This window comes from Delphinus delphis, chromosome 16 (genome assembly GCF_949987515.2).
Source record: "Delphinus delphis chromosome 16, mDelDel1.2, whole genome shotgun sequence".
NCBI classification, from domain to species: domain Eukaryota; kingdom Metazoa; phylum Chordata; class Mammalia; order Artiodactyla; family Delphinidae; genus Delphinus; species Delphinus delphis.
In genome coordinates, this window is record NC_082698.1 from 18,146,379 (window position 1) to 18,161,853 (window position 15,475).

A 15,475-nucleotide genomic window follows, 5' to 3' on the forward strand; every position below is an offset into this window, starting at 1 on the left:
CTATCCCTCTTGGGGACCTCGGCTACAATAAAAAAGAAAGAGGCCAAGAGACCACAGATGCAGACTCACTGGCATTGCTGGAGAGTGACAGTGAAGAACCAGGGGCAGAGTCCCAGAAACACAGGAGACCACGGCAGTCTGGGCTACTAGAATTGGGTGATAAAGCAAGCTAACTCTGTCTTGACAAAATTTACCTGTCTTAGAGAAAAAGTCAGTCTATTGAGATTGACAAGGTAGGTTTAGCTTTCCGACGCACAGGAGGCAACACCTGCTATAGAGTGGACATGAGTAAGTGCTGACTGCTGTCAATACTTAGGTACTTGGCAACTCCTGACCTAAGGGACATGCAAAGCGACAACAAACCAACCAACCAACTCAGAATAATACAACCCCACTCCTTTCAGAGCTTCACTTCTCTTCTGTCTTGTCAGTCTCCGAGTACATGCGGCACAGGGCTGCGCTGGGGCAGCACACAAAAGCGTCAGTTTCACTTTCCAACTGTTAACTGTTCCAGTGAAGACACACAAGGATAATGGTCTTTTAACATATCTGGCAATTTAGAAGTCTTCTCTTGAAGACATCGAAAACGTCTAACTGGTGTGAGAAACTTTAGCTGTTTAAATGCAGAATTTCTTTTGTCAAACTGCATCTTCTTTTTCACACTTTGCAAGTATGGAGTAGTAGACACATTATATTTAATTAAGCAACCCGCCCTAATTTCTGTATTGCAGGGGTTTTCTTTGTTTGGTTTTTTTTTGCGGTTTTTTTTTTTTTTTTTGTGGGCCTCTCCCGTTGTGGAGCACAGGCTCCGGACGCGCAGGCTCAGCGGCCATGGCTCACGGGCCCAGCCGCTCCGCGGCATGTGGGATCTTCCCGGACCGGGGCACAAACCCGTGTCTCCTGCATCGGCAGGCGGACTCTCAACCACTGCGCCACCAGGGAAGCCCAATGTATTGCGGGTTTTAACATCACTGGTTGGACTTTTTGTTTTGCTATCTTGCTCTTTTTTCACAACTTTGAAATGCTACATTCGTAAGATGCTTATTTTCTCTTTCCGGTTTTTCTGACCCCAGATTAACACTTATATCATCAATGGTGGCTTCTTGGATTTGTTCCTTGGTTGCACAAGACTCCCCAATATTTTCTCCAAATTTAACTTTTTCTTGACTCTTCATTGTCAGAATGTCAACAGTTGCCTGTTGCATCTCTTCAATAGGCTGAGCTCCTGCCAGGATGGCCTTCTCATAGATTGCAGTAATATTTTCAATAGGACTCATAAGTGGTTCAGTACAAGCAGGCATATCCAATGTTTAACAAGATTTTTGGCATCTGGAATATTTTTAATCAGGTCATTCAGTGTAACCAATACTTCTTCTTTTGGATATCCCTCATTAATCAGGTTTAGGCATTCAGAAAATGTCTTGTTTACTTTTTCAGTCAACAATCATTGTTCGTCTTCTTCAGCCGTGGCAGTCCAGAAGGACCCAACTGGTTTTTCATTTCGTGCTTCGGGCACAGGCTGGGTAACCACTGAGCTGGGAGGCCTTTTCATCACTCTTCCTTTGCTAGCTTTCCACTCACTCAGACGAGCCTTTCTCTCCTCCGCAGTTTCTCTGCGCTGAGTCCATCTACTGTCAATAGCTGCTTTCACCGTGGTATATCTGCACTGGTCAATGCTTTTTGACTTTTCTCTCAGTTAAGTATTAGAAGACGAAGCAGGCCTGGCTACCATTTCAGATGTCATGCTTCTTGATAGTGTCTTATTTCTTTCTGTGTCCTGAGAAGAACTGGTTTTGATAATAGACGAAGCTGTGTTTAACTGTAATAATTCTTTCTCTCGAGGTCCTTTCCAAACTGTAACACTGGCAGACATCCTACTGATGCCTTGTTTCATGGCGTCCTGGTTATTACTGTGGTGACTTCTAATAGAAGGTCGCACAAGTTGACTGCTCTGAGATGTAGTGCTCACAAATTTAGCGGCAGTCGTCGTATGTGAGGCTCTATCACTTTTCACTGTTACGCTGCTGGTGTCTACAGGCTGAGACTTTGTGGCTTTAGAGACAGTAGCTGAAAGTCTCTTCATAGTTGCAGAGCTCATCTTTGACTTGTAGAGGTTTCCTAAAGGAATTAATCTTAGACTGAACAATTTGGCCGCGATAAGATCCAAGCACAGGTTTCTTGGGCATGTTAGCACCTTGCTTTGGTTTCTCTGCAGTCATTTGTTTCTATTTACTGTTTTTAAGGTGAAATGCTTGGCTTAAGGTCATATGTTGACTTTGGGGGTCATCTTTAATTGGTAACAATGGCAGAGTTTGATTATTATCCTCAAAATTAGGTGTATCAATTGCTGTAGTTGAATTGGTTAATTCATTAGAAGGTCTTAAAGGAATACAGTTCTCTTCCATTGTTATATTATTCTTGATCCCAGTAGGTCTACTGACATTCTCTTAAGGCAAAAATGGCTGATAAAGTTTCAGAATTTTTGTCTCTTCTTGGATCTGACCTTCAGATGTCTTCACTCTTTTGTCTCTACCACTGGATAATATCTGATTTTCCTGTTTGTATGCAAAAAAAGTTTTTCTTTTTAACAGATGCTCCTTGAGTTTTTGTCTTCTTTGCTCTCTGAACGTGGACTGGGCCGTCTGACTCGGGGGCAGCTGCAGGTCCTGGGGCACGGCTGGGGTGCTCTCACAGCTCCGGACAGGGGGACGCGTCTCCAGCTCGACCGCCGCAGACTCCCTCAAGCCAGCGCCACCACACACTCTCAAGTGAAGGTGTTGAAGGTGCCCATTTCTTTGGGATATTATCCTCCCTTTCCTCATTCATGTGGCTAAGTCACCTTCACTCAGTTCCTCTGGCTGCCTATCTAGAGGCGCTGCGGTAGTGGCAGTCAGCATCCCACTGTCAGCTATTACTGCGCTATTTACGTTGGATTTGAATTTTGCTCCTGGTGTTTCCACTTGCTATTTCTTTGCTGCGCCTTCCTTTGGGTTGGCCAACTTCCTCTTTTGAGTATCCATTTTTGTCAAAGGTCCCATGGGTTTATCACCAGGACAAGGAGGCAACCTCACTCCAGGGTTTGCTGGCTGTGAGTGAACCGAATTACATGTGCAGTGACCAATCACTGCCAGCCTTTGAAAGACGTGAGTCGATTGGCCACTGACCATGGGCCATATCTGTTATTGACTGATGAGCTGGTGGCAGAGTTTCTACTTTATTCAGTTTCTCACAGTTCGTATGCCATGGTAACTGAAAATGGAACTGTGTTGCTGGGGGACTGGTGTTGCTGCACTGTACCACATGGTACCTGAAATCTGTGTACTACGTTTCAGAACTGCGCAGAGTGAAGGCTGCCTGTGTGGTAATTCAGGACATATCCATTCACTGGCCACTCGCTGCCAGTGTTTATTTCAGCTTTATACTTCTGAGACACCACAGGCCAGCCCTTTACTTCCAGGTGGCTGTGACGTAGGCAAAGCACAGTGTTCCATCAAATGCCCATCCTTGGTTGATATACCTGGTCTCCAGCTTGAGCAAGGATGTATTTTAGCCTTGAGCCTGTGCAGTTGGCATGGACTGAAAACAGCTGTTAATTATGGGGGTGATGTGCAGTGTAGCACTAATGAGAAGCAAGAATGCCATTAACAAGTTGAGTAAGCCAAATGACTACCCCCATCAATTAAAGACGGTAAAGGGAACCAATATGTAGTCTACAGGTTTTCCTCTTTCTTCTTTTTTCTGGTCCGTTGGTAAGAGTGAAAATTTACTCTCTCTTAGTGGCTTAGCCTTCAAAATCTAATCTAATCCTATCTAATAAACCAAGTGCTAGGGGAAGGCCTGGAAGACTAGCACAGCCTTGCTGTGTGACCTTACACAGAAATCTTAACCTTCGTTTACCTGCACTATATTCCTCCCCCAGCTTTCAAATCCTCTCCTTGCCACAGGTATGTTGCAGGCCCCTTTGATACCCTTCAAGGTGAACTCTACCTTAACCTCCAGTGGTTTGAAGTAGTGAGGAAAATTTGGGGCTTGCTGACTTGGAGCTCATTAAGATAACACTCTTTTCTTTTAATAAAAATAAAGAGTATGTGCATCTCCTATTTTTTCTTGTATCTACTTAATTATATGCTTCCTTTTATGTGACAAAGAGAGCTATTAGGTTATGGAAAGAGCACAGATTTTGGAATCGGACATGGCTGAGTTGGAACCTAGCCTTGTACGGAGTGTACTTGAGACATTCTATGTCATCTCACTGAGAATGAATTCAGTGTGTGGTGGCTCCCATCATTAACTGATGGTCATAAGCTGACGTATGGGTCAAATAAGCTGATGTATGTAAAACATTTCACATAGTAACTAGGACATTAAATGTGCTCAAAAATGCTATTTCATAAACTCTCTATTCTCCTTGCTACTTTAGCTTCTGGTAAATTCACAGACAAACCTCAGTTGTTCAGTCGTAATGATTAACCAATCCTAAATATTTGGTATAGCTAGATTTCTTCTTTATATGACTATCTTTTCTTTCTTTCTTTCTTTCTTTTTGAGTAGTTTTGTTCTTAACGGTTTTCTTTTGGATGTGCTTTAATATTAGAAACCTCCTCAATCATTTGTGGATGTAGATGGATGTACAAAAAGAATGAATAAATTGTTGGTATAGGCATACCTCAGAGATATTGCGGGTTCAGTTCCAGCCCACCGCAATGAAGCAAATATTGTAACAAAGTGAGTCACATGAAGTTTCTGGTTTCTCAGAGCATGTAAAAGTTATGTTTACACTATAGTTGTAGTCTACTAAGTGTGAAATAGCATTATGTCTAAAAAAACCCAAAGTATATACCTTAATTAAAAAATATTTTACCGCTAAACAAATGCTAACCATGGTCTGAGCCTTCAGCAGGTCGTAATCTTCTTGCTGGTGGAGGGTCTCGCCTTGATGTTGATGGCAGCTGACCCATCAGGGGGTTGGTTGCTGAAGGTTGGGGTGGCTGCGACAGTTTCTTAAAACAGATGACAATGAAGTTTGTCACATAAAGTGACTTTCCTTTTCCGTAGCACGCCACACTATTTGATAGCGTTTTACCCACAGTAGAACTTCTTTCAAAATTGGAGTCAATCCTCTCAAACCCTGCCATTGCTTTATCAGATAAGTTTATGTCATATTCTAAATCCTTTATTATCATTTCAGTAGTCTTCACAGGTGTAAATTCTGTCTCAAGAAACCACTTTCTTTGCTCACCCATAAGAAGCAACTCCTCTTCTGTAAAGTTTTATAAGATTGCAGCAATTCAGTCACATCTTCAGGCTCCACTTTTAATTCTAGTTCTCTTGCTATTTCCACCACATCTGCAGTTTCTTCCTCTGCTGAAGTCTTGAACCCCTCCAGGTCATCCATGAGGATTAGAATGAGTTTCTCCAAACTCTTGTTAAGGTTGATATTTTTGACCTCTTCCAATGAATCATGAATGCTCTAAATGGCATTCAGAATGGTGAATCTCTTCCAGAAGGTTTTCAATTGACTTTGCCCAGATCCATCAGAGGAATCACTATTTCTGGCAGCTATAGCCTTCCAAAATGTATTTCTTAAATAATAAGACTTGAAAGTCAAACTTACTCCTCGATCCATGGGCTGCAGAATGGATGTTGTGTTAGCAGGCATGAAAACAACATTAATCTTGTATGTTTCATCTCCATCAGAGCTTTTGGTTAACCCAGTTGCATTGTCAATGAGCAGTAGTATTTTGAAAGGAATCTTTTCTTCTGAGCAGTAGGTCTCAACAGTGGGCTTAAAATATTCAGTAAACTATGTTGTAAACAGATGTGCCGTCCGCTAGGCTTTGTTGTTTCATTTACAGAGCAAAGGTAGAGTAGATTTAGCATAATTCTTAAGGGCCCTAGGATTTTCAGAATGGGTTATGAGCATTGGCTTCAACTTAAAAGTCACCAGCTTCATTAGCCCCTAACAAGAGAGTCAGCCTGTTCTTTGAAGCTTTGAAGCCAGGCATTGACTTCTCTCTAGCTGCAGAAGTCCTAGATGACATCTTCTTCCAACATAAGGCTGTTTTGTCTACACTGAAAATCTGTTGTTTAGTGTTACCACCTTCATTAATGATCTCAGCTAGTTCTTTTGGGTAGCGTGCTGCAGCTTCTGCATCAGTATTTGTTGCTTCATCTTACACTTTTATGTTATGGAGATGGCTTCTTTCCTTAAACCTCATGAACCAACCTCTTCCAGCTTCAAACTTTTCTTCTGAAGCTTCCTCACCTCTCTCAGCCTTCATAGAATTGAAGAGAGTTAGGGCCTTGCTCCGGATTAGGCTTTGGCCCAAGGGAATGTCGTGGCTCATTTGATCTTCTATCCAGACCACTAAAACTTTCTCCATATCAGCAATGAGGCTGTTTTGCGTTCTTATCATCTGTGTATATTCACTGGAATAGCACTTTTAATTTCCTTCAAGAATTTTCTTTTGCATTAACAACTTGGCTAACTGTTTGGTGCAAGAGGCCTAGCTTTCAGCCTGTCTTGGCTTTTAAGAGCCCTTCCTCACTAAGCTTAATCACTTCTAGCTTTTGGTTTACAGTGAGACACTCTTCCTTTCACTTGAACACTTAGAGGCCATGTAGGGTTATTAATTGGCTTTATTTCAATATTGTTGTGTCTCAGGGAATAGGGAGGCCCAAGAGGAGGGAGAGAGATGGGGGAATGGCTGGCCTACGGAGCAGTCAGAACACACACAACATTTATTTATTAAGTTCTTATATGAGCACAGTTTGTGGCACGCCGAAACAATTACAATAGTAGTATCAAAGATCACTAACCAGAGATTGCCATACAAATATAATATAATATAATATAATATAATATAATATAATATAATAATGAAGAAGTTTGAAATATTGTGAAAATTACCAAATGTGTCATGGAGACATGAAGGGAGCAAATGCTGTTAGAAAAATGGCACTGATAGACTTGCTTAATGCAGGGTTGCCACAAAGCTTCAATTTGTAAAAAACTCAATATCTGCAAAACACAATAAAGCAAAGGGGAATAAAACGAGGTCTGCCTGCATTTCATTTCAGCCCCAGTGATGTGCAAGTCATTTTGCTCTCCTTTTCTCTGGTCTGGTAACCTGTTGTGATGTATAGTAACATTCTTCAGCTGGTGGAGAGCTTTACCTCTGAAATAATTCAGTTTGCCCCACAGATATTTTGTTGTTGTTCTATAGTTGGCACCGTATCAAAGCTTGTCACCATGATGTTTTATTTGCCAGCCCCTTGTAGACAGCCTAGAACAAGAGCTGGTGCCGTTTGAAATGGCAGAAATAATGCTTTGTATTCAGCAAAACCCATTACATTTACTCTTCTTGGCTCACAAGAAAACTACCTTTTGTTTGCAGTTAGGCTGAGGTCATGACTGGGTTCAGGCAAATAGAGTGTGGGTAGAAGTGACAGTCTAGCCAAAAAACTTTTCAGGAAATTGATAACATTACGTTCTGATCCCCTGGTGACTTCTAAGGCTGTATTTTTAAATGGAGAATGATGATATGGAAGGATACTGGTTATCACTCAGAGGAAAACCACCTCAGAGAACCACCTGGACCTGCATCAGAAAATGATATGCACCTGCAATCAATCTTTGTTGGGTTAAGCTTCTGAGCTATTAGGGCTTATTTGTTACCTAAGCATAGCCTATTCTATGCTGACTAAAACAGTTCCCTATCTAACTCATGGGACTTTTCTGGAGATAAAATGATACCGCACTCCTGTTAGTACTTTATAAAGTGTATAGGAAAGCAATATGTGAATGTGTCATGTTGCTATTTGTGGAAAGTGCCCAGGTTTGGAAGGTAAGAGACCAAAAACAAACTCTTATAAGCATGTCAAGCCCTCACATCTCTCTTATATTTAGCCCTGTCATCTGCAAAGTAACAGTCCTAATCCTTGTCATGACTACTTCTCCGGGTTGTTTCAAGATGCAAATGAAATCATGGATGTGTAAGAACTTGGTAAACTGTAAAGTCCTGTCAGATAAGAGGCACTGGGAGCTTCCCTGGTGGCACAGTGGTTGAGAGTCCGCCTGCCGATGCAGGGGACACGGGTTCGTGCCCCGGTCCGGGAAGATCCCACATGCCGCGGAGCGGCTGGGCCCGTGAGCCATGGCCGCTGAGCCTGCACGTCCAGAGCCTGTGCTCCGCAATGGGAGAGACCACGGCGGTGAGAGGCCCGCGTACCGCAAAAATAAAAAATAAAAAAAATAAGAGGCACTGGAATGATTTCTCTGGAGCTTCAAACCCATCTCAGGATTACCCTTTTAACATAGAAGAGGGATGCCTCACTACCCTAAAGTGTTACTGATTTCTAGAATGTCAGCACAGATTCTTATTCAGCAAAGCGTGAGCCCAAACCTCCTGGATGTAATCTGAAACATTTGGCAGGCTTTTTCTGCCTGGAACATCTGCTTGAAGCTGAAAATAAAGGTGGCTGTAATTCTAAACACAGAATGTCTGGAGGGGAGAAAAAAGAACCTTGAACAAAGATTTAATCTCTCCTGAAGACGAGGGTAGAGGAGGGGAGGAGGGTATGTGATTGCGGTCTGGTGTAGGAGAGGGAGAGAGGTCAGACTTCACTTGAGGGGACAGCTCATGGACCCCAGGAAGGCCGGGGTCACGGCTACATACTCAGTTGCCTACAGCATATGTTTGCAGGAACGGAAGTCCCCGGGATTGCAGTCCACTCCATAGCTGGCCTCTGAAACTCCCTGGGTGAAGCATCTTTTTGGCCAGCCCCTTTGCTTCCTATCTAGATCCAACGAGCGGAACAGTCTTGTTGGGGGGTATTGTGCCAAAAGTTAACGTTGTCCTAAGGAGACGTTGGGTGAATGAGGAAACTGAGATGCAGTTTTGATGTCATGTGGAGACACAGTGTGTGATTCAGAGATGAAACTCTGAGGCCCAAGTCAACCAACAGGCCCTTCAACCCAACTTTTCCACGTGAGGGCTTCATTGCAAGGGCAGCTGCGTCCTTGAGTCTCAGTGTTCACCTTCGTAACTCTCTCCACATGCCAGGCACCCTACTAAGTGCTTCACAAATGTTAGCTCATTTATTAGTCATACAAAGGCCCTAGGAAATAGGTACCAAGGCCCAGAGAAGTTGAGTTCTGGGTCACAGAAATAAAAAGTGGCACAACCAGGATTCAAACCCAGGCAGCAGGCGCTGCAGCCCATGTTCTAAACACTGAACTCTGCTGCCTCCTCCAGAAGAGGAGTGGAATATGCTTGTTGATCTTGGAGCTCCAATGGCCTCCCATATCCTGGAATTTTTCTGACTTAAATTCGTCAGCTAAGAGTCAATTAAAGAAAAAAATCAAACAAGAAATCCACGTCTTGACCAGTCCATGTTGTGCAGATATGTGCACGGAGCTAACAGAAATAAATTGCAAATCCTCTTTGTCAGTTCCTTGCTACTGCAAACAGCCTCACTCTTTGAGGTTCCGAAGCGAGTCAAACGCATACACCGGAGACCCCTCAGGGCCCAGAGCGTGGAAAGCCAGACCTGAGTGAGCTCATTACCTATCACTTGGTTGTTGGATGAAATAAATAAATAAAAAGAAAACCCTCTGGAGTTATGCTTGCAGTCGGGACGCTAACGTTCATTAATATATGTTCATAAAAATGCGTGTCTGCGGCACATGTTCGTTGCTCGTCACAATGCTTATACGCACCTCATTAATTACCAGTTGCCGGGACTTCCCTGGTGGCGCAGTGGTTAAGAATCCTTCTGCCAATGCAGGGGACATGGGTTTGAGACCTGGTCCGGGAAGATCCTACATGCCGCGGAGGAACTAAGCCTGTGCGCCACAACTACTGAGCCCACGTGCCACAACTACTGAAGCCCATGCACCCAGAGCCCGTGCTCCACAACAAAAGAAGCCACTGCAATGAGAAGCCCATGCACTGCAACAAAGAGTAGCCCCCGCTCGCCACAGCTAGAGAAAGCCTGCGCACAGCAACGGAGACCCAACACAGCCAAAAATAAATAAATAAATTGATTTTAAAAAAAATTACCAGTAACAAATTACCTTTGTGAGGAATCTGGAAAAAGGAAAGTGTGAGATTAGCAATTAGTATTTGTCTCCGACTTTCCTTGATAGTTGGTTGCTCACCTTGTAATGATTCGAGCATCACGCAACTGGGTTTTCAGTGAGTCTTCTCTCTGGACTCCGTGTCTCCATCTCCCAAATGAGTATTTTTCTTCCATCTTCCCTTCCTACTACTAAGTCAGTGTTTTAAGTGTGGCCCAGACCACCTGCATCTGGTTTGTTGGGGGGTGGGGGTGGATTTATTAAAAGTGGGGAGTCCCTGGCTCCAGCACAGGCCACTGAATCAGAAACTCTTTACAAATGAGGCCTGGGTGGGCTGACTGCGTGAACCAGTCTATAACCCCTAGCTCAGAGTTGCTTTCATTTTCAGAAGTGTTCTGATTTTGATAATAAACTCCATGGGCACTCCAGGCCTGAAACTCTGCATTGTCACATGTGCCCCAGGTGATGCTTATGCCTATTAAAGTTTGAGAACCACCATCCTAAGTGTGGTAGAGGGCTTGGACAGGATAAAACTGTCAGTAGTAGTGAGTATGATGGAAAAAACACTCTCAGATGTCATTTATAAAAATCATATTCTTACGAATATCACTTGTCTAGGATAGAAGAAGGATTCTATAGGGAGAAAACCATGCAAAATATGCTATCTTACATATTAATTATGAGACTATTTCTCTGATTGGCCTCAAACAAGTCAAGAAATCTGGCAAACCCACGTCAAGGAACACAGTAGAGTTCGTCCCTGCCTAGAAATTCTATGAAGGCAGGTTCAGGTGTGGCCTGAACACAAACCCATGAGCTTCTTCAGAACTGGCCCTCAAAGAGTGACCGCCATGAAACAGCATCCTAGCATTGTCCACAGGGCTGAGAAACTTTGTGGGCAGAAGTCACAGACTGGCAGTCCCTGGCCGCTAGCCACCCACAGCTGTGTTCTGTTCTGCGCACAGTGATTTACACATTTTGTGTCATTTTCAGACATTTAAAAATGGGAGATTTTGGGCTTCCCTGGTGGCGCAGTGGTTGAGAGTCCGCCTGCCGATGCAGGGGACGCGGGTTCGTGCCCCGGTCCGGGAAGATCCCACATGCCGCGGAGCGGCTGGGCCTGTGAGCCATGGCCGCTGAGCCTGCGCGTCCGGAGACTGTGGTCTGCAACGGGAGAGGCTGCAACAGTGAGAGGCCTGCGTACCGCAAAAAGAAAAAAAAAAAAAAGGGAGATTTTATGTCCAAAAATTATTTCTAATTTCTCTGGAAATACCAGAGGGATTGGCAAATGTGTATTTTGTTCCCACGTGGCAGGAGTTGACTAGCTCAATAGTGACCACGCTCTTGGCATGGAGCTTAGGTTTTTACTTCACTCTGGTCCCCAGCCAGCCTGCTTCCTTCATTTCCATCTCCTGCCAAGCCCCATGGCTGGGATGTTGCTGCTTCTGCTCTGTGACCTGGGAGTTCTCAACCTCGGCTGCATATTAGAATTAACTTGGGAGCTTTAATTTAAAAAAAGGAGGAGGAGAAACCAGAGGAGGAGAAGGAGGGAAGAAGAGAAAGAAGATGGAGAGGAAGAAGAAAGCAAGAAGCAAAGCAGAAGGAAAAGATTGGGCTTATGACAGATTACTACTGCAGAACCTCATTTGTTGGGCCTAGGAATCTGTATTATTAAGCTCTCCGGGTGATTCTATATGCCAGGAGAGGATTGAGAACCACAGGTTCACCCTGAGAATCTTTCCAGAAGCTGCCTCAAGGGAGGATCCCAGCAGGTTCTTGAGTGCCTGAGGGCTCATCTGTAACTACTGTGTTTAAGAATCGCCTGGCGAATTTGACCTTAAGATGCTACCCCCAGAGATTCTGTTTAAGCGGGTGGTATGGGGCCAGGGTTTGTATTTTTCACAGGTGATTTTGATGCAGGTAGTCCAGAGCCCACACTCCGAGCGGGATGCTTGTCCAGAGCTCTCCTTCCCTTCCTTCTAACAAGGTTTTTTTCTGTGATTTTAAAAGAATCCCACCCTGTTCTTTTCACCTGACTTCAGTGAATAACTGGTCTCTGAGGGATGAGCTGTCGATGTTTAAGTGCTGTCGAAATTTAAGTGCAAGGAACACTTCTTGGCCAGAGCTAATTCTCCCCTCCTAGGCCTTTTTGGCACCATTTGAACTTTCAGAAATGCTGTCTCTACTATGATAAAATGGTGCAAATGGAAGCTCATCAGAGGAAAGGGCACTCACGTTTTCCCTGACTCTGATTCAGTTTGTTCCACTTTGCCATTCTTGATGTGGCTGAAAGTCCTGATAAGTGTTTTCTATTTGATAGTTCCTTTCGAGGTAAGAAAGAAAGAGAAATGGGAACACATAGGAGAAATTCTTGTGACATTGGGTTAGGTAAAGATATCCTAGATAAACCACCAAAAGGGTAATCTATAAAAGAAAAAAATGATAATTTGAACTTTATCACAGTTAGGAACTTCTGCTCTTTGAAAGTTACTGTTGACATGGAGCAACTATTTGCAAATCCCGTATTTGATAAAGAACTACTTCCAGCATGCATAAAGAATTCTAGAATTCTCAAATATTAAGAAGATGAAAACAAGCCAATTTTAAAAATAGGCAAAAGATTTGACTAGACACTTCACCTTATAACGAGATGAAAAATAGGCATGTAAAAGGAAGAATCTCACTATCTTTACTCATTAGGGAAATGCAAATTAAAACTACATTGTGGTGCCACTACATATGTATTAGATTGTCCAAAATTAAAAAGACTGACCACATCAAATGTTAGTGAAGATGCAGAGGAACCGGAGCTCTCCTACACAGCTGCTGGGAATTAAAATGGTACAAGCACTTTGGCAAACAGCTTGGCAAGGTTTTAAATGATTAATCCAGTGCAACAGGATCCAAACATTCTACCTCTAGGTATTTACCCAAGGGTAATGAAAGTATATGTCTATATAAAGACTTGTACCTAAATGTTCATAGCAGCTTTGTTTGTGATCTCCTCAAACTAGAAACAATCCAAATGTTTATCAACGGGTTAACACACACACAAATTGTGGTATATACCAGTGGGGTACTACTCAGTAATAAAAATAAACTGTGGATACATGCAGCAATATAGGTGAATTTAAAAATAATTATGCAAAAAAAACCACAACACAGTATATACTGTATTGGTTCCATTTATATAAAATTCTGGAAAATGCAATCTATGACAGCAGATCGTGGTGGTTGCCAGGGAAAAGGGTGAGAAGAAATGGGAGGAAGGGATTATGAAGAGAGAAGAGAGAACTTTTGAGGGTGATATGTTTATTGTTTTAATTGGCTTCCTGGGTATGTACATACATCAAACTTTATCAACTTTTATACTTTAAATATGTGCAGTTTATTGTTTGCAGTTTTACTTACACAAAACTGTTTAAAAAGAGAAGAAAAACTGAACAACAGAAAATTAGTTCTGTGATTTAAAATTTTTTTTTAATTTTTATTTGATGAATATTTTTCTGTTATAAGTGATAGAAAGTTGAACACAGACTGGCTTAGGTGAACCTGAGTCCTCTAGAAGATGTTTGCCTCATTAGAAGGAATAAAAGTGAAATCATGGAAGCTAAAGCTTAGAGAATTTTCTGTTCAACTCTTCTTCCCCATCTGGCATGTTCAGCAATAAATGAACTTAACTCACTTTCCCATTTCCTTTCTAAAAAGTGTTTTCTTCTGAAAGCTCAGAGACAGAACAAGAGCATAGCGTCTTGGCTGGGCATAAGATGCTATTTCCTCCAGCAAGTGGGCAGGACTGTGAAACGAGGAAGAATGTGTTTTCTCCCTTTTATTAAGGTCTTTGGCTAAGCTTTTTCTTTTCTCTTCCTTTTGCAGAGGGAAAAGTGTAGGTCAGTTACTTAGAAGGCAGGTCACACTGAAGAGCTGGAAATTATAAGGACACTTAAGGCTCCATGAGGACAAAAATTCATCTGTGGCTCTGGATCACAGATTGTGGTGAAAAGACACAATGCCCTTTTCCGCCTGCCAATGTGCCATCTGAAAAGAACTTTCATTTCGGTCATTAAATATAAAGGACAGGGCAATGGTAGTGTCTAGACAGTCCATGATGTGGGTAATCACGGGGGTGCTGACTGCTAAAGAGAAGATGAGTTTTCAGCCCATCTGGTCCATGAGAAATGGGTGTTAAAAGACCCACTGCACAGATAAACAAGGTAAAATTTCTGGAGAACTCATAATATTTTTCTAATAAAACTTAAACTTCTAGGCATTCGTTCTTCCCACCAGGAATAGTTAACAGAACTTTTATCATTATCTCCACTGTGTCCCAGAAGGGATACTGACTGCTCCATCATCCCTCCAGAGAAGTTAGTCCACCACAGCTTCTGGAAAGGTTAACCATCCATATCACATGACCTTGCACCCTGGCCACAATGATTGGACCAAGTGTACACCTGACCTAAGGCCAGCCAGTGGCATCAACCAATCAGATCCTCTATGGGGAATCTGATTTAAGACGCAAGGACCCATCTGACTATAGTCAGATGGTGGTGGGTACAAATGTTGAAGGGTTACAATACGTTGAGGGGTTGAGAAGGCTGAATGGGGGAGGTCGTGAGGTTCCCGGGGACATTGAGTTTAGTGTCTATTTTTCACTTTTGTAGTTCCAATCCTCCTGAAAGCTCTGCCACCTTTCTTGGATGTCTGTGTTCTCACCTATTGTATCCTTAAAGTAAACCCCTCATTGATTTAGTGTGAGTAGGTTCCTGCCCTTATAATCCAAAGAGCCTTGACTACCATTGACCAACATCATAGGGCTAGAAGTACCTTACAGTATACAAAAGAACTTTCATAAGAATACAATTTATTTCTCCCAATAAGTTTATGAGATAGAAATTCTTATTTTTATTTTGCAGAAAGGGACCTGGGGAAATATATTTCAAGGAGAGGAAATCAATTGTCCAAGGTCACACAGATGGTAAATGGCAGATTTGGAATTCAAACCTAGGTGCTCTGAGACGAGGTTGCCATTTCTACCGTAGCTAACCGGTTGTAGTTACAATATAGGTTTGGCTTCGTATAATATAGCTTAAAAAGAATAAGAGGCTTAAACAATGTTTCTCCATGACGAAACAGTTTCTGAGTAGGTAGTCCAGTGCTGGTTTGCTGGTTTTGTTCCCTGTGATTATGCAGAGCCCCAGGCTCCTCTGTCCTGATGCTCTACCATCCCCAGGGTGTTGGCCTTGCCTCCTGTTCCAATATGGCTTCCTTCCAGGACCATGTTCTAAGAAGCAGAAGGAAAAACGGGGATGCACAGAAAGGGCCTATTTCCTCTTTAAGGATAGGTGCCATAAGTCATGCACACGGCTTCCCATCACATGGCACTGTCCATGA

The 15,475-nt window shown here is 42.8% G+C and overlaps 1 pseudogene; it reads right to left on the bottom strand.

The window, feature by feature from the left end:
* Nucleotides 1-408: 408 nt before the first annotated feature.
* Nucleotides 409-2,822, bottom strand: LOC132439760 (cytoskeleton-associated protein 2 pseudogene; annotated as a pseudogene).
* Nucleotides 2,823-15,475: the final 12,653 nt, after the last annotated feature.